The sequence below is a fragment of the Triturus cristatus genome, chromosome 4_1, assembly GCF_964204655.1.
Source record: "Triturus cristatus chromosome 4_1, aTriCri1.1, whole genome shotgun sequence".
NCBI lineage: Eukaryota > Metazoa > Chordata > Amphibia > Caudata > Salamandridae > Triturus > Triturus cristatus.
This window is the reverse complement of record NC_140585.1, coordinates 321,966,825-321,993,617: the sequence shown is the minus strand read 5'-3', so window position 1 is coordinate 321,993,617 and position 26,793 is coordinate 321,966,825. Positions and strand designations below refer to the sequence as shown.

Genomic DNA, 26,793 nt, shown 5'->3' with positions numbered 1-26,793 from the left:
CATGCAGGACATTTTTGCTAAAAATACCATATAATAAACTTGGGAAGGGAGTTCGGCTAATATGCCCATTGACTTCTTGCCCTATCAGCTGTGACAGTGAACTAGTGTTGGCGCTTCCTTTCATATCAGCTCCTCGCATACAACACTGTGGCATCCCAGAGGGGTCCATCATTTCCCCTCTAGTATTCAACAGCTACCTGATCCAAATCTGATTAAATCATTCAACATCATCTGTTACAACCATGCAACCTCCCATACCATGGATACCAACTGAAACTGCAAGCTATCCGCACACTCATAATCTCAAAGTCTGACTATGCAAACAGCCTATACCTTGGTGCACCTGCATTCATTATATGCAAAACTACAACTTATCCAAAATGTTGCTGCAAGACTTCTTATTTGCCTTCACCCAACTGAGTACGAATCCAGTCTTGCAATCGCTCCAGTGGCTATCTATAGCAAGTAAGCAATGTTCAAGGCACTTTGCTTTGATCAAAGAGCCTCCAATAAAAAGGACTACTATACCTAGAAGCTAAATTCAAGCAATTAAAACACATCACGAGATTGAGCTCCAGGCTTGCACTACTTATCATCATTCCGACTTGCTATAAGAAATGCGTAGGATGCACTGTTTTCTCAGTACAAGCTTCCAAGCTCTGGAGCTCACTCCCAGCCAGCATTAGAAGCTCCCTGGAGCCTGTTATCTTCAGAGGACAGTTGAAAACATGGATATTTGCAAGGCAACTACACCACCCACATGTCAGCCACAGATGCTGGAAAGACATTCACACTCTCAAGCTCAATCTTTAGCTTACAATCCACAGGCTGTAAAGAACCCAACAAGCAAACTACTTTCAATAAGCAGGTAAATTAAGAAGATGACCAGTGCTTTGCCAGGGTATTATATAGCTATGTAAGTTCATTCATAGTATTTCTAGCCCACAAAAATACTAATGCTCTATGATCCAGTGGTCAGAAGCCAACTGTAACTTACACCTCTTACATCTAATTGAGGCATATTTGCTCCATCACCAGTACTGTGCAGCCAATAAACCAGCCATCACTAAATGCACAGGCATGGAATAACTGAAGAGATCTGTCACATACCACCAGTCACTCGGAGGATATTAATCCAGTCCAAGACTGCAGGTCCTAAATAATAATAATAAATAATAATAAGTCATTTATAAAGCGCTTGGCTACACCAACTGGTGTGTTCCCGCGCTAAGAAGCAGTTACAGCGAGAGTCAGATGGAAGACAGGACTATAGCTGGTAAAAAGCCAGGATTTCAGGCCTCTACGAAAGGTGGACTCAGATTTTTCTGCGCGCATCAGAGGTGGCAATGTGTTCCAGTTTCTGGCTGCTAGATAGCCAAATGAGCGTGCTCCCATCCTTGCCCTTTTAATCTTCGGTATTTTGAGCAGGTGAGCTCCTGTCGATCTTAACTGCCGAGTGAGGTTATGGGGGGTCAAGAGATCATGCAGGTAGCTGGGACCTTTCCCCTGTATACTCCGGTGACAGAAGCACAAGGCTTTGAAGAGAATTATTTTCCCAACTGGCAGCCAGTGAAGGGATTCAAGGGCTTTCATCACTGTGGCACGCCTAGGGAGATTGAGAACTAGGTGTGACATACCCTGAAACCAGTCCCAGGATGCTGTTCCCAGTCCAGGGAGGACCTGGCCTGGCAGTTCGGTCTGGACTGTTCCCATGGAGCACAGGGTCAAGACTGATTTGCATATGGCCGGGTCCAAACTGGGGTGGCGTAGTGGGCATAAAAACAATAGATTTAACCCAGATCTTTTGACTGGGGGAGAATGTTTGCAGTGTCAGCATTCCGTCCATCATTTGTTTGCTGTTAGACAGTTATTAGACATCCATGAGGCTAGATCATTGAGACAGGAGGAAAACTGCATAGCTGACTCACTAGAGTCTTCTGCTAGAGTCACTACAAGCTGGGTGTCATCTGCATATGACACCATGGTGAGCTTGTATGTATCCATAATATATGCCAACGGGCTGATGTAGAGATTAAAAAGAGTGGGGCTCAGAATAGAGCCCTGTGGAACCCCTTGAAGGAGTGGCAAAGTTTTAGATCCATAAGGGTGCTGCGCAACCTGGAAACTATGGTCCTGTAAGAAGGACCGCATCCACTTTAGTGCCTCTCCAGCCAATCCGCACTCCCGGAGACGTTGAAGTAGAAGTTTGTGGGATACAGTGTCGAAGGCTGCACTTAGGTCCAACAGGACCATGGCAGCAGTCTGACCGGCTTCCACCCATCCACGTAGAGACTCTGTAGCAAAAAGGAGTGCTGATTCAGTTGAATATGAGGCTCTAAAACCTGATTGTGTAGGGTGTAGAAGATTGTGTAGATTGATGTGAGCCACTACTTGTTTATTCACCACCTTCTCTGTGATTTTAGAGGTGTAGGGAAGCAGAGAGATGGGACGCCGCAAATTTTCCAGCTACTCAGGGTTAGCCGAGGGCTTTTTCTTTAAAGGTAGGACAATCGCATGCTTCCACGTCCTAGGGACCTCCCCACCTTTAAAAGATAAGTCCATTAGTTGCTGCACAAAGGGTAGTATCAGTTCTATGCCCTCCCTTATTCTGCTAGGTGCAGCTGGATCAGTAGGGGAGCCAGATTTAATACTTAGGGCCACCTCCTTGAGCTCTGTCATTGTAGAGACCCTAGCACACGTAATATTCAAGTAGGTTCTTTCCCAGAGTTATTCACAAAAAAAACAGTGGATCAGTTAGTCAAGTTGTTTTTCTTTTTGTCTTTAATCAAACTTCAGGTTTCCGGTGAGTAAAACGTTCTTTAGCCAACACGTGTTTCGTCGCCACAGTATTTTTGTACATGCGACTTGTTCACGGCTAGGTAAGAAAGACAATATGATAACTTGTGTTACATTATAAATGCATTCATTTGTCATTTTTATAAGAAAAACAAATGTGCTACCAGGGGAGGGTCGGTGCCTGTGCATGCATAAGACAAAGTGACAATACAGTTCCGTTTTTTTCAAAAGTGACAGAGATTCTCATAATTTGTGTTGCGATAGAGATTCAAGTGAATACGTGAGAACTGAGATTGTATGTGATAGAATTTAGTTTGATATGTTTTGCACCCAGTAATATGGAGAAGGATTGGACAGAAATGAATCTTACGGTGTCAACCAGTGACTGTAAATAAATCAAAAACGAAAACGAAACCACCACTTCCATCAAAAAGTAAAACACCTCTAATAAAGACGAGTGCAGTGAGTTTTGAAACCCAAACAAACACAACCAAAGTAACCAACCTGAACGGTAGTACTGTTTTGTAGTCTATTAGGAGACAAAAAATTAAGGCGCATGTTTGTATCAGTCAGAGTGTAACTCGTCTTTTCTAAAATCATAAGCTGCACTCCATATGAGTGCCCTCCAGAACAAATTCAATATACATTCTAGTAATGTGGCGATAATTCCATGCCACATTAATCCTCTGGCATAGGGTGTCTTCACGAATATTTTAAGTGTTTCTAGCTCCGCTGGGTGACCAATATGCACCCTTCTTGCGTGTAATGCTTTCAAATCTAAGTAGGAGATAAAAATTATGGGGGGGAGAGAAATGAACTTGCTTACTAAGGGGTTGACCTAATAGGCGTGTCTCCATGTTACGGTAATGTCTAAACGCCGCGTTCTAACGCAGCGTATCCCAAATGCACAGCAGTTCTTACCTGCAAACAAGCTGCCGTTTTCTGTATCGGACCCCACGCCAGACTCCTCGTGTGCGAGTGCCGGCGTCGTTCGATAGTACTTCCTATTGAGTAGAGTCGCACGGTCACGTGATTACGTCACGTGCGTGATTATGTGAGTGATTGAAAGACAGCGCCATGTTGGAATGGGCTGAAAAAGTTGTGTGTGATTAAAAAACTGGAGTTAACCTACTCAATGTCCAAGGCGTATACATAATATGGAGTTGTCGATCGTATCTGATACCTCTTCCATAAGTAAAAAAAGGGGGCAATACGATATGTTGTATCGTAATGTTGGGAGAAAGAGAAAAGTGTTAACGTAGATAGTATTAACCCTTTGCCTTAGCAGATAGCCAAGTTATTTTTGGCATAAATCCCTCGTAAAACACCCAAACTTCCAAAAATTATAATCCCACTGTTAGGTCACTAGATGGAGTGTGATAACTCCCACTCTTATATCCATTTTAAAGTCAAAAACTTAGCCAATTAAGATTTTTGGTGTGCGAAATAGTACCCATTAAAGAAGGCAGAGACAATCAGAAATTCCTACTCCAAAGAGAAACCGCTTGGATTTACAAAATGAACTCATTGGTACCTCACGGACTCAATGACCGCGTTGAATTTAGTTGTTTCATGTAAACCCTCTTTGTTCTTTACACTGTGCTTTGGTTTCATTTTCATCCTAGTTTCCTCTCTATAACCTTTACTTTCAGCCTTGAACTTTTCGTTTCACTGTTCTTTCATGTAACAGGCTTTATTTTTTCATTTACGTCTCAAACCTTATCTCTTATTTGTTATCTTTTATTCACCCTTCTACCTCGCTTTTTTCCGTATTATTCTCATACACGTTTTCTACTTACATTTCATCACTTCCAGTTTCCAATTCTGTGCCATTATCTTTTTTCTTGTCATCAGTCATTTACCTATCTCAATATGGGCACCACGTACAGTAACATGTTTTGTATTTGCCACCATAACAACCCATGGCCGCCACGTTAATCTACATGTAACACCCATCCCTATTAACACCGAGGCACACACATGGTCGTATCATCACCACAATCAACTTTTTTCACCCATATTCTTTTTCAACTTTGTTATCATTGTTTCGAAATATCGCAGTTACTTTTGTGATTACGCACTTCTCACTGTTTATAACGACAGCAGTCGATGGCCGCCGTGCAAACCCTCACAAACTAACCGCAGCACGCGGAACGCTGTCTCAATTCACATCAAGGTATGCTTTCTTTAATTTCAGACTCACTTGTTACTTTGCACGCAAACTTACACTGAGTTTAACTATTTTGGGCTATTGGTGTTATATCTTCTTTTACACTTTTCCAAACCATTACAACATCGGGTGACATTTGAATACGTGAATAAACTAAACGGCTTTATCAGTTGGCAGCACATTGGTGTCCTATGACACGGGCAGTCGATATTCTTCTTGCCCTTGTTTCAACGGGTTATTTTCCTTCCCTTGTTTATTAACCACACGATCGCGTTTTACAGCTTCATGGCACCTATCTGACTAACATTAGTTTACATCAAACGGTCGTTTCAATTCACTCCTACCTTTAAATTTTTTCAGGATTACTCCTCCTGATGAAGGGTAATTTAATACTCGAAATGCATTGGGGTTCATTCTACAACTGCTTTAAATAATCTGAATCTTTGACACTTCAAATCTTTGGATAATTTCATGATTACAATGAAGTTGATTCCATGATGAACCATTAACAATAAAATATTGATCTTCAAATTTCTTCAAACTTTTGGTTTACTTTGGATTTGCGACGTCGTCGCCCACAATTGGTTGTGCTTTAGGAGGGACACCACCCAGCTCTGAGTGGTGCAACTGGTGCATTTAAAATATTTGATAACATCACACTTCAGAATAATAAAACAAAATGGGCTTCTGTGTGCTTTCATAACTGCTGGTATATGTTCAAATATGTGTATAGTTCATTTACAGATGTTTACATTTCTTGTGAATTAGAAAACAAATTTGACATACTACAGTACTTTCTTTTGCACTTCCAGCATGCAAAGCTACTGATATTATGTGATTCTGTGGCATTTTCCACATAATTATGAATGTGTTGCATTTTCCATATTTTAAATCATCTGCAGTATAAGCTGCAGATTCTAAAAAAATCATTTTTTTTTCAAACAGATTAAAAATTACTAAAAATGCTGCAACACGTGCTGACTTTGCAAAAGTGTTGAATGGCAACTTTTTTGGTCTTAGGCTGTTTTTTGTGTGGAACTGGAACTAATGAAGTGAAACCTTTGCCCAGACAGTGCCAACATGTGTAAAAATGACAAAATAGTGAAGTGAAACTATCACAAAATGTGACACAGTAAGCTGCATAATTTGTGTTTTCTTGTTACACAATTTAGTCGACATTGCCACATAATTTAGTCTCCCACCAGATAACTATTCCACTGGTCCTGTCGGTACCCCAGCAAGATTGTCAAATAGTTCACTTTACAAAATCCTCTCAATTTGCAGTAAAAGAAAGAAAAGTAAACAACATCTCCACTATGAAGAATAGAAAGACATTTTTTAGAAGACATTGCCTGACATTTAGCCTGTTTCGGAACAGTAACAAGATTAATAAGATAAAAACAAAATGTAATGGCATTTTTATTGCTCAAATACATTCTGAACTCCTGCACGTCTTTACTGTGCCGGCTCAGCTGCCTCAGTCATTTGCGGGGGGCAAAGATTGCTTTGGGCTGGCTGGGCCCTGACATGCCCCCCGTGGCTTAGGCCTTGCCTTGGAGGGGAAAAGAACACTGAGGTCCAGGCCTCATGGAGCTCTGACCCGGGGCAGGGTCAGGGCTTCTAAACTCAGACAAGGAAGGGAGATATATCTGGGTCAGCAGGTCCCTATTCCGGGCAGTTTGTGGCATGGTGGGCCAGAGAAGGGAGCTTCCACCCCGTCCAGACCAGGGCCAGCCAGAGGTCTGACCCGTGACCCAGTCAGAGCTTCTTATCCAGAGCAAGCACAGCAGAAATCTCAGGGTCTATAGAAACCCTGTCCTGGGCACTTAGAGACCCAGTAGGCCAGAGAAGGGAGCCCAGGGTCGAAGACCTCCAAGCCCAGGGCCAGCTAGGGCTTGGAGCAAGGGCCCAGTCAGAGTTTCTTATCCTGGGAACTCTGGGGAGGCTTCCTGGGCCAGCAGGTCCCAACCAGGGGTCATAGGTGACACGGGGGACCATGGAATTGAGCCCAGTAGAGACATCCACCCCTGGGCCAACCGGGGCTATGACCTGGGGCCTGATAAGAGCTTCTAATCTTGGGCAAGCACAGGAGGCTTCCTTGGGCCTGCGGTTTACAATCCTGGGCTCCATGTGACACAGTGGGCCATGGAATGGAGCCCAGGGCAGGAGGCTTCCACTGCCAGGCCTAGCCGCAGCTCTCACCTAAGACCAAGACAGAGGTTCTGAACCCAGACAAGCAGTGGTGGCCTGAGGGAGCCCATCCTGGGCTTCAAGCGGAACGGCGGGCCATGGAAGTGAGATCAGGGCTGGGAGCTTTCATCCTTGGGCCCACCAGGGCTCTGACCTGGAGCCCAGTCAGAGCTTCTAGTCCTGGGCAAACAGTGGAGGCCTGCCCGGGTCTGTGGGTCCACATCCCGGGCACTTTGCGACACTGCACATGGAAACCAAGGTCTCTGGGTCCTCACACTTGGCCTGCCAGATCACTACCCTTTCTTGTAATACATGCACTGCAACTGAGAGAGGCGGGCATTCTAGAGAATGTATACAGCCGCCTGAAGCCCTGACTGGGCTTGAAGCTTCAGATGAGCCCTCAAAGGGACTTTCAGAGCAGCTGGGAATTCTGAAAACTGAGTCACTTGGAGAAAATTATGTGTTTTGTCTATTTATTGTAGATGCAAAAGTCAAATAGTGATATCTGCATGGCACATTTTCCACCACTCATGTAATTCGTACCAGCCCTCCACTCTCTTCCATGTTTATTCACAACTGTCTATGCAGGGCAAATAGAGACATCAGCAGCAGACACATCCAACTGCTAAGTAACAACCTTGGGCGGCTACATTTTGTTATAGCCCTTGAACCGAGAATTGGGTTTACTAGAGCAGGGCACAGATAAAAGCCCTGCCTTGTCTAATATGTTGTTATAAAAGTATTGCGTTGGCAATTTTGGCCTACTTAAATGACCAAAGCGAGATATTTCTAAACAAATGGGTGTCACTAACATTCACTTTGCCTTTCATTCCGTTTGTTCGGTTTCATACGTTCTCTTTCTTTGCATCTAACCCTCTCATTTCTAGACCCCCTTACTCATCCAGTCTATCTTTCACACTTTTCCTACATTTTATCGTATCAATATTAGCTTCTCTTATGAGTCTTTTTATTTCTTGATAGTGCAGCTTTTTGCAAGACCAATTGTTATCAAGTCATTAAAATATACAGAGTGAGCTTTGGCTCCGACCAGAGAAGCATTTCTTACTCACCTCATTCTATGAACTCTTTGACATATCATCGAACACCTATGAATGCTTGCATTGCAATACATGAGAGACTATTTTACATCTCAAAAGTACAGTGAATCATTGCATCTGAAGTGCATTATTTAGAGTTGGACAGCGCAGTCCTACAGAAATGGGGTACCCTGTGCGCCGCACTCACGGTCACCCTGCTCTATATCGAATCCAGGGGTACCCTGTGCACCGCACTCACGGTCACCCAGCTCTATATCGAATCCAGGGGTACCCTGTGCACCGCACTCACGGTCACCCTGCTCTATATCGAATCCAGGGGTACCCTGTGCACCGCACTCACGGTCACCCTGCTCTATATCGAATCCAGGGGTACCCTGTGCACCGCACTCACGGTCACCCAGCTCTATATCGAATCCAGGGGTACCCTGTGCGCCGCACTCACGGTCACCCTGCTCTATATCGAATCCAGGGGTACCCTGTGCACCGCACTCACGGTCACCCAGCTCTATATCGAATCCAGGGGTACCCGGTGCACCGCACTCACGGTCACCCTGCTCTATATCGACTCCAGGGGTACCCTGTGCACCGCACTCACGGTCACCCTGCTCTATATCGAATCCAGGGGTACCCTGTGCGCCGCACTCACGGTCACCCTGCTCTATATCGAATCCAGGGGTACCCTGTGCGCCGCACTCACGGTCACCCTGCTCTATATCGAATCCAGGGGTACCCGGTGCACCGCACTCACGGTCACCCTGCTGTATATCGAATCCAGACTCCCTCCGGCACAGCCTCCGATGGCTCCACAGGTGTCATCAGTCAAAGTCCCTCAGACCATCCACCCTATTTACAGTAGATGGTCTGATGTATATTTTTCCTGTTTTGGACCACCCTACATGCTGGGAGAAAACCCTCAGCATGTCAGGGATGTTTATTTTGCGCTTTTCAAAAACAAACCCCTGCCATGGAAGTTCGTTTTCGAAAAACAAAATATTGCCACGCAGGCACATTGAACACGGCACCTGCACGGCAAAGCTTGAGTGACGTCAGAGGGGCCACAGTGGCGCCAGCTCTTCTGCAGACACAGATCTCTGCCTGTGTGGCCGCGATTTCTGCATATGGGGGGCTGTAGTCTGCCACGGCAGCAGAGTACATACGTACTGTGCCCTGGCAGGATGGAGTACACCCCACCAATCTTTATTTAACTCCTAGAAGCTTTGTTACAGAACACAGTTATTCTTGTTTTGATCTTTCACTGCAGCAAGTTTATAAGTTAGGACTCAAAATCCAGACCAGGCCTGTTAGCTCTCGCACCTTTGCCTTTTCTTGTCCCTCTCATTCTTTTCTCTTCTCGCCTGCCTCTTAAGCTCAATGGCCAGTTCACTAGTCTTGCCGAAGCTCTAGGTGTTTCACTGTTCTTTGCTGGCCGCTATTTTCTTTTTTTTTTATACCCCATTGTTTTCAGTCTGTAACGAGGTTTTTAAAGAGAGTGTGGTTGAAGAAAGAAGCATCTACAAGGTAGCTGCACTTTTAATGAAATCCCTAACAACCAAGATTCTGCGATTTCGCATTTTCTTGGCAGTGTGTCTTTTTCACTGTAGGAAACATTAACATGGAAAAGTTTTAATAATTATAACTTCCCTTTATATTGTGTTCAATGTCTCATTTCTGACATTTCCAAGCGCTGTAAGTAAGTGTTGGTATTGTCTACGTTAACAAAAGTTATGCTGCACAGGGAATGGAATGTTTTGGGGGCATATTCATGAAGGTTTTGAGTTGCCGTTGCGCCACGCAAGAGGCAACAAGGGTGACGCAAAACCTAAGTCGGAACACAACGAAGCGCAAATTGCTGCATTGCATTGCTCTGCCCCAGAGAGGCTTTCCATGAGTGAAACGTGGGTGTTCCCATGCATCCTCCCATGGATTTTGTTTCATTCCAAGAATTACCAACACTGGTACACCTGTGAACGCATCAAAATGCTACACCTCCACAGAGGAGGTGTAATGAGGTGAAATATCTTTATTTCTCCTCCTTTTTAGGTCTCGCCTGACCCAGCGCATGCCCTGGTCTGGCGAGACTTTTTGTGAAGGCTTAAAAAAATGCTGCCATGGCCGGCCTAGAGCTACAGTGCATGTGCGTGGGCGTGCGCTTACGAGCAGAGGCTTTCCTCCTCATGCTCATTAAGCGCATCGCTCGCTGCGCTTGATCGCGAACACGATCACTTTCACTTTTGCGGCCGCGCGTTTACGATCGCGCGGCCAATGCTTGTTAATTCTGGCCTCCCGGTGTCGCTCTGTGTGATCTTGGGCATGCCTCTATGCTTCGCCCTGCGCCTTCTTCGTCGATTATTCTACAGAGGTGCTTAGAACCGATGTCAGGAGTTGTATAAATGTATTCACACACGACTGATAGTCGCCCGCTCCATGACCCTTGTCACTTCCCCAGGTTCTGCCACGTGCCTCTGGGAGCACCCAGAATGCAGAAGAGCAGAGAGTGGCTTCAGGTCCGACTCACCTGGAGTCCGCGTGAGGGCGGAGGGCTGTCAACGGGTGTCTTATGATCCACATGTAAGGTATTCTTGGCACGACCTAAAGCCGAGCCCCGGGAAATACCACACTGGCGCTGGCACTGAGGGAGGCCTGCCCAGTGTCATTTCTGGAGTAACTCATTCATGTGTTGCCAGCTCGTCCCTGCACTGCCCGGATGCACGGACTCACTCCGGACATCCGTTGACAGGGCTCCAGCCGCAGCGTCTATGTAGTGTCTTGAAGACGAGGAGGTCAGTGAGCTGTGGAAGCCTACATTTATCCCATCCTCTGACAAGACGTGTGATATCACCTCAGTGGTTCAAACATATCTGTAGCTTTTCACCCTTTCTCTCACTCTTGCGAGTCTTGAACACCTGGGACCTTGGGGACTTAAGTGCAGCGCCTTGGTACTTTGCAAAGCTTATTTAAAACTTTTTAAAAATTTAACAAGCACTGGTAAAGCCAATAGGAATCGTCTTTCAATGGCGGTACCCGATCTTTTGGCTTTGCCTATGCTTAGTGTTCATGCGGTTCTGCATCATAAAAATAACAAGCATTGGCATAGCCAATAGGTCTCGCTTTTGGGACCTTATAAGTATTTAGTTATGCAGCACAATATCCTTGGTGCATCAACATCAACTGTTGCATGGCTAAACACTGATAAGGTCCCAAAGGCGAGACCTATTGGCTATGCCAATGCTTGTTTCCTCTTTCTATTTGTGTTGCGTTATGTAGCACACATGGAAAAAGCCTCAGAGGATTGTTTTTGTGCAGGAAGGCGTACCTTCCAGCACAAAAATAATCCTGTCTGCAACGCAGGCACCTTTGCATCATGGCACAAGGGTGCCTGCATTGGCGCAGCCAAAAGGGCGCCAGCGCAAGGAAAGGAGAGGAATGTGTTGTATTATTTTTAATACGGTGCATTCCAGCCTGTTCCCTTTCATGCAGCACAGGAAGGTTGCTTGCTGCCCTGAGGTGCATGAAAAAATATGCCCCCTGATTTGTCGTTTAACAAGGTATTTATTTATTATTAATTTAGAGGTTTTATATAGCGCTGGCTGGACCCAGAGGTATCAGTGCGCTTTACATGGGAAGAAGGTGGTCACTGTCTAAAACAAAACAGTCAATAGCATATAGAATCAACATATCAACAAATTAGGAACAGCTTGAGTTTACAAAAATCAAATACACAGGTGGAGAGGGCGGGTGCTATATACATAAATAAAACATGGATATGGAAGATCAGATTTTGTAGGGTGTTATGGGAAGGGGAAAGGAATGAAGGGCAACAAGGTGTAGGCAGTTAGACGTGAGACAGGGAGGAAGCAAAGGGGAGGAAATTTGGTAGGAGGGGTGGTGGTGGGCGAGGATGAGAGAAGTGGTAAAGAGGGGGGAAGCTGAACCAGTAGAGTGTAATGGGAGGGGCGGAAGAGAAAGGTAGGAGGGACGGGGGGACCGGAGAAGTGTAAGGGGCAAATTCAGGTTGCTTGTAGAGATCACCAATATTTATTAAGGAGGTGCATTTTGAGGTCTTTTTTTAAGCTGGGTTAGGAAGGGTTGCATCGCAGGTACTTTGGGCGGGCATTCCAGATGTTTGGGGCATTGTACGGTCCATACATACGCGAGGATTGGGTACGCCTGGGGTACGGTGCGGACATACGCGGGTGGGGGGTACGCCTGGGGTACGGTGCGGACATATGCGGGTTGGGGTTACGCCTGGGGTACGGTCCGTACATACGGGGGTGGGGGGTACGCCTGGAGTACGGTGCGGACATACAGGGGGTGGGGGGTACGGTCTGTACATAGGGGGGGTACGGTCCGTACATACAGGGGGTGGGGGGTATGGTCCCTACATAGGGGGGGTACGGTCCATACATATGCAATGTTGGGGTACGCACCGTACGTGATGACACGTACGATGTGGGTGATGGCGTGTACGTCGCGTAGCGGGCCCCCTTTTCCTCGTGGATCGCAGCGTACTTAGCTTTTCCGGCACTTTTTGGCTCCCGTAAAAATATAGCCGTGCGGAGTGCTGTAGGTACGAATCGTACTTGCTGGTCCGTAAAATGCTGCCTGACTCCGTGCGGACGTCGCGTACGCGCTGTCCAGGATCTGATTGTATGTATTTTTTAGCCGTACGGTGTTTTTTACGATTCGTACGGAAATGGTATTTCTGTACGAATCGTACTTGCTGGTTTGTACAGTGGAATTCCCGGGTACGAGTCGTACGGAGAAAACGCTCCGTACGACCATTCGTACCCGGGTTTTACAGGATCGGAATCGGCACCAGAATGGCACAATACAATATAAAACAACAACAACATACAAAAGGCAGTAAACGTGTACTCTCACACACACTTTGTCAGTAGTCCATCATTTGAAATAGTAAACGTCTGTGATTCATCTTCCTCACAGGACAAACAAAACATATCCCTCCTCTGGACTTCAGTGAGACACATCTGTACAGGCTTCTGCTACCTCTAAAAATGCTGACCTCCACGAATTTCAAGGAGCCTACCTCCAAAACATCTGATGCAAGCGTGCAACTCCCATGAGGCTAAAAGGGTCTTAGCTCCTCCCACCCCTTAGGTGTCTCAGAATTGGCTGCCGGAGCTCCCAGTGCACATAAGGAGATCGTGAGCCACTGTGGGCTAGGCTGGCCAGTCTCTGGCATCTAAGGTCTACCTCATCCGAGTTTTTCACAGGTCTTTGAAGGCCCTTTACATGCCTTTGGGAACTGGTTAATGAGGCTTCTTTTTTTTACTGGTTCCAGTACCCCTGGGGTCCCCGCTATGTGTATTCCTTACATTTGTATTTTATTTTTACTGCCACACTGGGAGTATGCATTTCGTGAAAAGGCATATCACAAGTAGTGGTTGTGACCTCTTACTTTCACAGCTCTACCTGCACTCACAGCGATCACACTGCTCACCATGTACTCACTCTGTTACCCTGCACTCATTTGGTTCATCCTTTGCTTACCCTGTGCTCACATGAGCACAGCGCTCACCCTGCACTCATGGCAACCACACTGCACTCATGCCACTTGCCAAGAACTCATGCCGTTTTCGCTCCACTTACCCTGTGGTTACATGAGCACAACGCTCACCCTGCACTTACAGCAATCACACTGTACTGACATCGCTTACCATGCACTCACATTGTTCACCCTGCACTCACCCTGCAGTCACACAAGCACACTGCTCACCCTGTACTCATGTGACACTTTGCTCACCTGTCATTCTCACTGCCTACCCTGCAACCACTCAAACACACACATCACTCACCATGCATTCATTTTTCTCACTCCGCACTTTCACTCATACCCAAATTCATATGGTCACATAACTCACCCTGCAGTCACTTCTCTCACCCTTCTCTTACGCTGACACATCGCTCACCATGCAATCACATAGACACTCCTGTCACTCACACACCTCATCCTTCACTTGCATGGGCACACCATTCAACCTGCACTCACACCACGAAAACAGGCACATCACTCGCCCTGAAGTCACACCACTCACATGGACTCCCTCCTCTCATCCTGCACACACAGACACATCTCTCAGCCTGCACTCACACAGGCACTCTTTTCACCCTCCCTGCACACAGGTACAGTAGTTTGTCAAACACACAGGGAAATACCACTCACCTTGTGCTAACTCCCTTTACCATGCACTCACCAGTTACTCTTAAAGCTCACCCTTCATTCTCTGCTCACCCTGTACTCATGCACAAGCACACCACTCACCCTGCATTTATACTGCACACATGACCCTGAACTCACTCCTCTCGCTCTGTACGCACTCCTCTCATCTTGAACTTGCATAGCTCCTCCTCTCACATTGCACTCATGCAGCTCACCCTACACTCACAATGGCACATTTTTTATCCTGCACTCGCACCAAAGATTGAGGATCGTGTGAAACCTTCATCCACTCCTGACTTTCCAGTCACCACAATGGTCCATTCCAGGACCTGTTATTATTTTTTTTACATTGTTAGTTGGGTCTGAAAATCCCAAAATGCAAAGTGTTACTGAATAAAATCCATGGCTGCTAAAGAAGTCAAGTATATCATAAGATCATCCGGATGGTGTGATATTACATGTTATAAAGTGGATTCGTTATTTTCCAATACTGTAAATGCTTGATCCACAATTGAAACCAATTATAAGCCCTGTACAGCTTTTTTTTTTAAGTATACTTTTCATTCACATCATACTTGTAACAACATTGACAAGGCAATATGTTAATATTTTTTAATAGTGTACAGAGAATATGTTGATATTAAGCTTTACTAAAAGGCACGATGGGTGTAGCAGAAGCAGCAGGGCAAGCACTTCTAACACGACAGAAGCATATTTACTAATGTGAATGTGAGTGTGTGTGCGTGAGTGTGTGTGTGTGTGTGTGTTTGTTTATGTGAGTCCGACAGAGTACAAATGTACAAAAGAGTACAAGACATGTAGTAAAGATTAGTATGTGTGTGAAACTGAGTGTGCAAGAGTGTGTGTGTGTGTGTGTGTGCATGTGTTTGCTTGTGAGTGTAAGTGTGTAATGATTGCAAGTGTGCTGCTGATCCGGCATACTGGAGTTTATTCTTGCCTTATGGACAAGGGCATTATTAGCATTTAGGAAGGTGTTACCTATGGCAAACTGACATGCATTTATTAAGTCACCTCCATTGGCTGACTTAACTCAGAAAGCCGCTACCCAACAACAGGGACACAGAGCATGCGTCAACACATGTGGCCATAGGTCCTGACATGATTCACGTAATTCTTAGAAAAACCATAGCAAAATGCTGTAACTATTTGTGGTAATTCATGTCATAAGAAACCTTGTACTTGTTTTAGGAGGGGTGTCGAAGGCCTTGTATACCGGAGGGAATTTTTAGACTTAACCATGACTATGGCTGAAGTATCCATGGTAAACTTAGGGCACTGCCATATTAAATGCACTCCTTTGCATAAGGGGCTTACCCATGAAAAAATGCTGACCTTGGTATAGTGGAAGTAATTTCTTAATGAAATTTGAAAAATAGGACCTGCTCCTAGGAACGGCCAAGCTTTCCTAGAGCACCATGAAAGTACTGGAATATTTCATGAATGACCATTAAGGGTCTGTGGCATTTTAGCAAATTTGACCCAAACAGCATTGTCTAATCCTAAAATGGATATAATTGTTTACATTTATAGTACAAATTGAGCCACGTGGTCCCAGCTATGTCAATAACTGTGAATCTGGCCTAATGGCTCCAGAGAGCTGCACGTCTGTGGGTGGCTGCAGTTGGGGAGAGCAAACTGGTACAGTGCATTGATGCAGCAGGAAGTTTCAGCTTGAGGCATGATGAAGCTGCAACAACAGGCATGTCCATCGGATTACTGAGACAGAAGTGGAGAACCAATTGCTTATTCTTTACAGTGCAAACATAAATGGGGAAGAAAGAACCTGCACAGATGCATTTGCAGCATTAATGCAGATTACACAGCCACTTTGAATGAGGGAACACCCTTATTGAAAGCTATTCACCAATAGGATTAGCCTATCAATAAAAAAATGGGCCACAGTGCAGTTAGTGCACACTGTGAGCAAGTCATGATGTCCTCAAGAATAATATTAGCCAATATTATTATCACATGGTAAAGGAGTCTTCCCATTGCAGACTGCTGCATCATTACATTTTTTTAGGTGACTAAACTCTCCTCAGGAGCCAACAGGAGTACGACAAGCGATGTTTCTCAATTGCAGCACATGCCTTCTGCCCAATCAAATATTGTACTCAAGGCAGGCAACATGTGAGGGGTGCCAAAGCCCCTGTCTTAGATGTTCTTTTTAAAGCTCTTTTTCTGTTGATCATATATGGTCAGGTGACCGGTGCGATGTGCCGCCAGGCGGAAGAAGTGAAACTCTGAATCTCAGAAATTCTGAAACAAGTCCGTTAACCACGGTGCTTTAAAAAAAGCACATCACGGCACTATACAAGTACCTTAACTTTTCTAGACTGATGCATGACGTTATGTTACTGGTTACAGAGTATTAGTCATTATCCAGAAGCAGTGCAGTGGCTTTATAACACTCTGCTGTATTAAAAATCACATTGTTTTCATTTATTGCCAATAATCTTGCACAGTTCCTATCTGCACCCATTCTGCCTTATACTCATTGAAATCTTAGTAAGTGGATGACAGTGACTACAAGGAGCTAGGTAGTGCACAGGTGTCCTATCAGAATATGTATCCTTTCTAGTACAGCATATTCATGCAACATTATATTTTTCCTAAATTAATATGGGTTCTCTTATGGTTTGTTCACTTCTTACATATTTAATGGATTCATTTAAATAAGTCATTGCATAGATACTAAACTGATGAAATATGCATCAGTTTAGTATCAATGATTTCACACTGAGACACAAATGTGTCTCAGTGTGAAATCATTGAACTAAATAGATATTCTTTCCAATAACTTACCTTGTCTGTACAGCACACACCTACAGGAATAGCCACTGCTCCACCTTTAAATGATGAGCCGCATGGGCGATTCCTTCTGGAGAACAACCCAGGAGTAGGTAGCAGGATAACCTGACTAGGGCCAGAAACGCCATGGGACCTGATACCTGCCTTGATTCAGAGAAGCCTACCCTATTTCCTGGAATGCTGACCTGTGGCCTGGAGAGTAGAGAGTGGTCAGGAGAACTTATCATGAGGCAGGAGATCTGAAAAGGACGAGTTGAATATGGGCCTCAGGGTCACAAAAACAAACCTGCTAGAAGAAATCACAGGAAAAAGGGACGTCTAAACACAGTGCCTGAAGTGCCTGAAGTGCCTTAGGACATCCTGGTGCCTTGGCAGCACAGTCGAAGGCCTCTCCACTTGCCCTCGCTCTGTGCCTGGCGCACCTGCATTTCTTTCAACCCTCCAAATATGGTTTTTCCCCTGCTTCCCTCTGCATTGTTTGATCACAGTTCCAGCAGTGCGGTGCGGTTTCCTAGAAAATACATCCTGAAAGCAACCACAGTTACTCACCGGACCCCACAGGACCACATCAAGGCTGCAAAAGCGTGTAAGCCATCATGATCACTGGCAGGCCAATGTCCTGCTCAGATATGCATGCATATCCTCATTAATGACTTTGCAGCCAATCCAGGCAGCAGTATCAAAATGTCCTTGGCTAAAGGTCTTTTCGCAAAAGAACTCCCTGAAATAAAGAGGCCTTCAAACAAAGGCTTCTTCTAACTACTAGTCAATAACCGATTAGTTCAAAGCAAAACGATTGAAAGATTGGTTTCAAGACAAATATCTACATTTATCGAAAAAAGCAACCTTTTCCCAGATTACCAAAACAGATTCTGGTATGTCTGTGGCACAAAAGTAGCACTGACTTCCACACTGGATGATTTAAACACTGCAATGTATTTAAATGGAGAACCAGAACTCCTATGCTAGCCCTCTCCACTGTCTTTGATTCTTTTCATCTCTACAGGGAATTGGACCAATCGTCCTAAACAAATAACTTTGTATCTGTATTTTAGCTAGACTTCTACCATCGAGGCTGGCACCTCTGCCCATAATACTCCCTAGCCGGCAACTTTTATTGCTAGCTTGTCAGTAACAGTATGGTGCATTCCTGCATGGATGTGGTTCAATATGCTACTTATATAGGAACTGCTCAATGTGGCATTGTAACAATAACTATTGAATTTTGATCTAGTGTAGCACATGTGTGTGGTAGTGCATTTACAGGCAGCAATATAACCAACTTATTGCACACAATTAATTCCGAAAAAAAGGAATGGTATTTTGGGAATTAAGGGCCAGATGTATCAAAGGGTTTTACCCATTCTGTGTCTATGGAAAAATGTGTTCATACATATGGCCCTAAATGTGTGACTTACCAGTCGCACATCCCAACGTAATATGTGGTAACTTAAGCACCTTGATTTGTAAAATATGAAATGCCAGGGCCCAAAGTCTTGCTTAGGACCATGGACCCAGCAATTTTGTGAGCGTCGAATACCAATACTGCCTAGACGGGATTCTACTGTGTGCCACGTTCATCCACGCCCGGGCACTCCCCGCTATTTAATATCACTGTTACAGGTTATTTTTTATCTGCGCTTTCTTCCTTTGTCACAATTTTGCCATCTTTCTCTCTGCTGTCTTCTTTTATATTTTTCTCTCTCTTGTTCTTTAACAAAGTCGGGTGAGGAAAAATATGTGTGGAACCCTGAAAATGAGTGCCAGTGGCTCACCTGCAACTACCAGCTCAAATTAGGCACTGCTATAAAGCCTAATATAGTGAAACCTGTACAAGTGGGCAGCCCTACCCATGAATATTTTACAAATTCTAATTGGGTAAACTAAAAATGTACCTTCAGTCAACAATGGGTCAGGAGCATTTTATGAGTGAAGCCTAGGAACAGTGTCAAATCTACAAAAATATGTTTCTTATAATAGCAGATTTGTCCAATGTGCTTAAATTGCACAATTTGTCACGTCTTTTTCCTCATATAATGGCTATGAACTTAGCTCTGATCCAGCCGCGGTCTGTGCAGGTAACAGCAGTGGGGTGGTGGGGCCAGATAAGGGGGGATTTCGAGGGACGATGCTGAGGGAAATTAAATAAATAATTAATTTTCCCTCTGCATCGTCACTTGAAATCCCCCCTTACACGGCCCCACTGTTTGTTACCTGCACGGACCGCGGCTGCTCTGACCCCATTTCTGGAAATGCTTGTCCTCAGGGCACAAGTCGGGGGTGCACGCAGGTAGACGGCATCCACCCACTATTTTCATTGAGTCAATGCCGTCCACCCTGCCAAGAAGTTGGGCCCACTGAAATATGCTGAACTTGTCCCGGTGGAATGTTCAGACACTGAAACAAATTCACCAGCACCTGCATGTTGCCTGCGTTCGTTCCGATCAGCAGCATGCAGGCAGCGAGGGGGCTTTGTTATTCCAGCTGGGCCAAATACAAAGGCCGAATTAAGGGGCCATTAGGACTCCTCTTGTTTCGGTATCTTGGCTGGGAGCTATCTGGAGCCTCACACCAAGATGCAAACGCATGGAGGGGAAACAAAGGCACACAGCTTAATATTGCTTCACAAGTACTTAAGAGAGACATTGTTTTGACTTTTTTCAACGCCCATATATAAGTGATTTCCATGCACTGTATAAATGTTAGATGTGCTGATCTGTCCCAGTATTTACACAAATGTCAATTTAAAAACCTCAAGTTGTTTTAATTTTTTTTATAACGCTACTCATCTCAATGTAGGGTGTCAGAGCACTTTACATTACACATAAGCATTACACATTGGAAATAAACTGTGTATGTAAACCAATGCACAGGATGTGGTATTTAAGACCAGGGCCACTGGCATTATGCGGCAATGAAGGATTAAATCATGCAGCAGGGATTACTAAATTATATGGTAAAAAAATGCAAATTATTCAACATAATGCGGCACATTTTGTGATAGTACCAGTTCATTCTTTTGTCATATTTACACATCTTAACACTGTCTGGATAAAGGTCTTACCTCATAACTAATTTAACACCCAAATACAACAATATGTAACTGAAAGGTGAAAAGTCAAATTTGGCCAAGTGCCTTCCGCTTCATAGGAACATGCATTTTTAGTAACTTTAGATCAGCCTGAGCAAAGAACAATTTGCAAATTATGCAGCAGATGATGGATTATGTGGCAAATGCAGCAAATCCATAACTATGAGAAAAATGCTGTGGCAGCAGATTAACATAATGCCAGTGGGCCTGCATGAGATAGTGAGGGATACATATCAGAGGAGTTACATGTCCTTCCTAGCTCACTGTGCTATGTTAGAAGGGTTGTGATTTATGAACTGCAAATAACAAAAGGATCTCTGTGCTAAAAGCAGTTAACCACTTACCTACCACCTACATAAATTACAAAATATGTCATGTGCATGTTACATGATGTACTTTGTAGGAGAAACATGAATCCTCTATGCTACTTTAATCTAAAACTGGGATTAGAGAAAACAGATTTCTCCAGCAAATGTGTTAACCTACAGTTATTTTACCATTACTATCACTCAGATTTACTGGACACACAACGTTCTCAGCAGCAGATGCCCTAACCCTATAACATATTTTAAAATGCAGATTTTGCAACCAATTAAGCAGAACAGATTTAATGTCATATTTCCCCTTGTTGACAATTTCTTAGTGGCAGACTTAAAAAAATGTATTAGTTGAGGCCCAGAGTAAACAGCACTTTAAGAGCACTCTTTTGATATTGTATTATTCACTCCCTCTTCCTGGCTGATTCACAGCAACTGGGAGCCTGCTGAGGGGGGAAGGGAGTGTCAGACAAGGGGTCGACCCTGTGATGTCACCGGATGTTAAAGGGTCATTTCGTACGTTAGGGTCAGTGATGTCACTGACGTTACCACTGATCTTCAGACTAGGAACAGTCAGGCCATCCAAGTGTGCCGCGAGCTGTCGAGGGAGAGCGAGGCTCTGGAAGACAGGTGGGCGGGAGCTTCCTCGTTCCACCCGGCAGCTGTCCCCGACCAGTCAACCAATCGCACGTGGCCAATGCGCCTAGCAAAACACGTTTCACGAGGGATGAGTAAACGCTACCTCAATAGACGCATTGAATGTGAGAAAATAAAAGCCAACAACTGCCACCAATGTCTGTGTTGCGGCCGGGTACGTACGTTTCCCATCGGGTCCTAAAATCTCTCGGGCATTTTGCTGTGCGCTTTAACTTTCAGTACTGGATTTATTGTAAGAAAAAGCAACCCGGGACAGAGGTTCACGATTGTTTTAAAACTCCCTTTGTTTGTTCTCATTTGCAATGTTTTTAAATTATTCGCGGTACTTCACAACACATATTTTATTGTGAACAACTTTGGAAAGTACCACTGAGTAATAGTCTCTTTTTCAGGGAGGAAGGAAAGTGCCACTGTCCCTTCCAATGTTTCATCCAGCTTGTAGTATGTAAAGCTTTGTGAAATCATTATGAGAAAATAATTTAGGGTTGGGGGTGTCTGGCCAAAGGTGGTCCCAATGAATACGTCAGAACAAGCACAGTTTTAAGGGAAAAAACGCCTATTCTGTATGTGCATGAAACAGATACCGTGCGGGCTGTTTCTCCCCTTCAAAAAAAACAGTGCAGCACGCATCATATATACATTTAATTAGTCAACTTACAATATTTACAGCAAACATCAATACCTCTGACTGGCGTTAACACAAACGTGATGCCTCAATTTAATGTCAGGGGATTGTTCGAAACCACACACACCACTGACACGCTGGATTTAATCATAAACTCCACAAGTGAGAGAAACGTCAGTGAAGCATTTAGAAGAACCGAGGGCTCTTACCTTCAGGCGCGAGCTGTCCAGAGTCCACGCGGAGGGAGATTCTTCAATGTGGGCTGGCGCGACATTGGTTATTTAAAGCAGGAAGGAGGGCGACTTCTATGGTGCGTAACCCTAAACCCGTCCCGCCCCGCATACCTCAGCCGACCTGCCTCTCTCCGGCTGTGCTGATCAGGGATCCGGAGCGAGCTAACAGGGGAAACATCCCTCTGTCCTCATTTTAGCAAAGTAAACAAAATTATAAAACAAAACGTGCAAACGTTTAAAACGACCTTTAGATTTATACATGTCTTGTGACCAGATTTGCTCCTGAGGGTACCAGGCGACACTCTGGACAACCAACACCAAGGTAGGACTTGAGCAGCCCCAGAGGCAAACAAGCATTGGCAAAGCCAAAGTGTCCGACTTTGAGAAGCCGGTACGATGGGTTTTTTCTTTTTTTCAAATTCTGCTTACTGACAGAACATGCAACAAAAATAAAAAAGAAGAAAAATGCGGCCACCAATATCAAATTGTATGTACATTTTTTTAATGGCATCCCCTCATTATTAACAAACCTCAAAATTGAGAAACCAGCCTGACGAAATCATGCTTAAAAAAAAACGACATTTGGTTCATATAATGAAAAACCTTTGTTATGTTTAGGAGCAGTTTATTTATATTTATATACAAACCAGACAAAATACACAAACATTACAAATTCTTAATTTATAGTTCTACAATAAATTTATACGTTATGCACCATCTTTAAATTAATATAACTTTATTTATGTTTTTTACCTACAAACTAAACAGACTACACAAAAAATTATATTTCGACTCTTCTTGAGTGGGGTATAGTGTTGTTGAGATGAGCATAGCGGAATGACATGGAGTGGTGTTGGATAGAGTGCAGTGGCACAGAATGGAGTAGCGTTAAGTGGAGTTGTTATGGGGTTCTCTAGTTGGCAAGGGTTTGCACCTTTGTCCAAGTAGGGACTCTCCCTTCTATTCAGGATAAGGGAATTACACTCCTAAAACAACCCCTGCTCACCGCCTTAGTAGCTTGGCACGAGCAGTCAGGCTTATCTTAGAGGCAGTGTGTAAAGCATTTGCACATAACCAACAGTAATACAGTGTAAACACTACAAAAGGACACCACACCAGTTTAGAAAAATATCCCACATTTTATATACTTAAGACAAGACCGAAAACTATAAAAATCCAACAAACAGTACTTAGAAATCTTCAGTTATCAAAATCAACTTGAAATAATGTTCCTTGAAGTTGATAGCTCCGTTTGGGGCTATCACAGCGTCGTGAACAACAAATCCAAAGTTCTGGCTGACCACGGCATCACAGGCCAGCTACTTTGCCGGGAAAACACGCAAAACAGTACCTTTAGAAATGAAGGGCGTCGCAGACCTCTCAGGGAGCTCCGAAAGCATAGCGTCCGCAGGTGTCTGTTCCGGAGGTCAGTGCAGGAGTCGTCGGGCCCTTGAAGTCACATGCGTTGCAGATCGAACTCCTCGTGGTTGAAGTCAGGAGCACCGGCGTCGGCAGGCGTCGGGTGCTGCAGTGCAAAGTGCAACGGTGCGGCATGCCGTGCCCTCAGGTTGCAGTGCAGGCAGCGGCTCGGTGACGGTCGTCCAGCAGCGTCGATGAGACCAGGGCTGTGGTGCAAAGTGATGCGATGCTCGTCGCAGTGCTGGTAGGTAATGGTGCAAGCAGCGGCGTCGTAGCTTCTGACGCGCTGTTGTCAGCTGACGAACTGAAGTCGATGACGCTAGTGTTGGTAGGCCAAGGCTGTGGTGTGGGATGAGGACGGTGCGTTGTGTAACTTACAAGCGGTGTCCTCGAACCATGGTGCAAGCAGCGGCGTCGATGTCGGTGTGGAGCATCATCAGGGATAGCAATGTGGCGTCGTGAAGCGAGGCTGTGCGAGTCGCGTTTCCCATAGGTTGCGATGAAAGCAGTGGCTCCATGGCAGTGGCAGAAGGCGTCGTCGGTGAGACCAGGGTTGTGGTGCAGCATTGCGGCGGTGCCTTCTGCGGTGCCTTCAGGACATGGAGTCGGCAACAGCGTCAGCAGCAGCCTTGTAGACAGCAGCGGGTTGCTTTGTCTTCTGTTGCAGCACAAAACACACAGTCCCCAGTGCTGAGGGCAGAAGAACTTGAAGTCTTTGCTGTTCCTGAGACTTATTGACCAGGTGGCAAGCTCTACCACAAGCCCTTGGAGAAACTCACAAAAATAGATTGCAGAAAGTTCAAGTCCAGTCCATTCACTGACCAAGACAGAAGCAACCACTGCAAGCCAACACAGCAAAGCACACAGCAAAGTGGCAGTTCCTCCTCACAGCTTCTCCAGCTCTTCTTCTTGGAAGTCTTCTTGGTCCAAAAGAGGTCTAAAGTTCTGGGGTCTGGGCCTCAATAGTTATGCCACCAAACCCTTTGTTCTCTGAAGGCAGAGAGTGTCTGTACCCAGCCCAAATCAGTTATTTCCTCACTGGTGTGGCTTTCTGGGAAGGGGTGGAGAGAGCATTGTGCAAGGTAGACCAGGCCCATTCAGGTACAAGGAAATCTCCTCTCACTACTCTGAATGCAGCCCTTGTCTATTCAGCCCAGCCCTGACCCATCAGGCTCTCTGGAGCCACTGTCCCTCTCCAGCCCCTGTCATCCCAAAGCCAGGCAGCCACTCCACAACCCCAGCAGAGGCACACAGGATGGCGAAGCAAGAAAACACCTACTTTCCAAAAGTGGTATTTTCAAACACAGAATGTAAAAATCATCTTTACTAAAAGATGCATCTTTAGATTCTGAGTTCAGGCACACTAAACGTTATTTCTCTACCTTGTTCCTAGGGCCAGTTATGTTTATAAGACGTTATAAACAAACTCCCCATTCTGTCCTATGGGAACATGCAGCCTTGCAGTGGTGAAAATCAAAATACACTGTAATTCACCACCAGGACATGTCACACACATCAGTCCATGTCCTACCTTTAACATACACAGCACCCTGCCCACAGGGGTACCTTGGGTCTACCTTAGGGGTGACTGACATGTAGAAAAAGGGAAGGTTGGTGCCTGGCAAGTGGTTGCCCTTCCCAGGTCAACATGGCAGTTACAAACTGTGCACAGACTCTGCGGTGGCAGGTCAGAGTTACCTTTTCTGGGCTACTTCCGTGGATGGCACAACAGGTGCTGCAAGCCCACCAGTAGCATTTGATTTACGAGCCCTTGCACTCTCAGTGCACTTTACTGGGGCCTCACCAGTAAATCAAATATGCCAATCATGGAAACACCAATCCTTAACATAATTTACAACTTGAGCACATGCACATTAACACTGAACAGCAGTGCGAAAGAGCGCAGAGACACTAAACCAGCAAAAACAGAGTCAAAACCGGGAGGTCAGAAAGCAGAAAGTCAGGGGAAACACACCAAAAGATGCCAAGTCTAACAAGAGTGGTGTAGAGTGGAATGGCATACAGTGCAATAGCGTACACTGGTGGCCTAGAGGGGAGTGGCGTGGAGTGGCATAGAGTGGAATAGCATAGAGTTGAGTGGGGTAGACTGGAGTTACATACAGTGGAATAGCGTGGAGGTCAGTGTCTTACAGTGGAGTAGCATACAGTGGAGTGGCATTTACTGCAGCGCATAGAGTGGGGTAGTGTACAGTGAATGCTGTACAATGTATTGCTGCAGAGTGGAGTGGCATAGAGTGGAGCGGAGTGGCATAAAGTGGAATAGCTTAAAGTGGAGTGGTATACAGGGGAGTGGCGTAAAGTGGAGTCTTGTGGGGTGGGGTGGAGTGGCTTATAGGGGAGTGGTGTAGAGTAGAGTGGCATACAGTGGAATTGCGCAAAGTGGAGTAGCATAGAATGGAGGGGCGTACAGTTGAGTGGAGTACACTGGAGTATCATGAACTGGAGTGGCGTCAAGTGTAATAGCATGTAGTGTAATGTGTAGAGTGGAGTGGTGTAGAGTGGTGTAGGGTAGAGTGGAGTGGCGCACAGTGGTTTAGCATAGAGTGCAGTGGCATATAGTGGAGTGATGTAGAGTGTAGGGGCATAGATTGGAGTGGCGTAGAGTGGAGTAGCATAGAGTAGAGTGGCGTGGAGTGGCATAGAGTTAAGTGTGGTAATTGAAATAGACATAACTTGCAAGTATGTGAACGGATGTGGATATAATATAGCAGGAAAAAAACCTTATTAGGTGTAAATGGTCAGTATGTGTGAATTGAGTAAACAGTGTTAAAGTTATATGTTTTAAAATAGTTATATACGGTGCAGCATAATACTGTGGCAGGTTTGCAGTATATCGTGGTACATGTGAATGATTAAGTATTATATGATTGTCTAATGACTGTGTTTCCAAATGTAAGAGGCAGCCATGTCATTTCAGCACAGTTTGGCTGCATTTTGTCCTTCGCTGCGTTCTGGGTTAGGGTCTTAGGTATTGGTAAGTATTAGGTTTTATTGTCGTTCCCTACCTGTTACCACTTTAATAAAGTGGTTAAAGGGAGAAATGCATTTATAATTTTCCATATATTTTTGCAGCAGTTTAGGGAGAACTTCCGTATGTCACGATTCACTCCCTGTGCGTTCGTTCCCACCACCAGGGGGCTGAATTGTGGGGCTTTGCAGTATTCTAACATGCTTCCAAACACTCCCCTGTATGCATATGCTGA

At 45.0% G+C, this 26,793-nt stretch overlaps 1 protein-coding gene across 1 annotated transcript in view; it reads right to left on the bottom strand.

Moving 5' to 3' along the window:
• Positions 1-22,303, bottom strand: part of LOC146854871 (sodium- and chloride-dependent GABA transporter 2-like) — a 681,032-nt gene extending 658,729 nt beyond the window's left edge. The window contains exon 1 of the mRNA XM_085652276.1: positions 22,127-22,303. The gene's annotated coding sequence lies outside the window, so the exon portion shown is untranslated. The remainder of the gene's footprint in view (positions 1-22,126) is intronic.
• Positions 22,304-26,793: the final 4,490 nt, after the last annotated feature.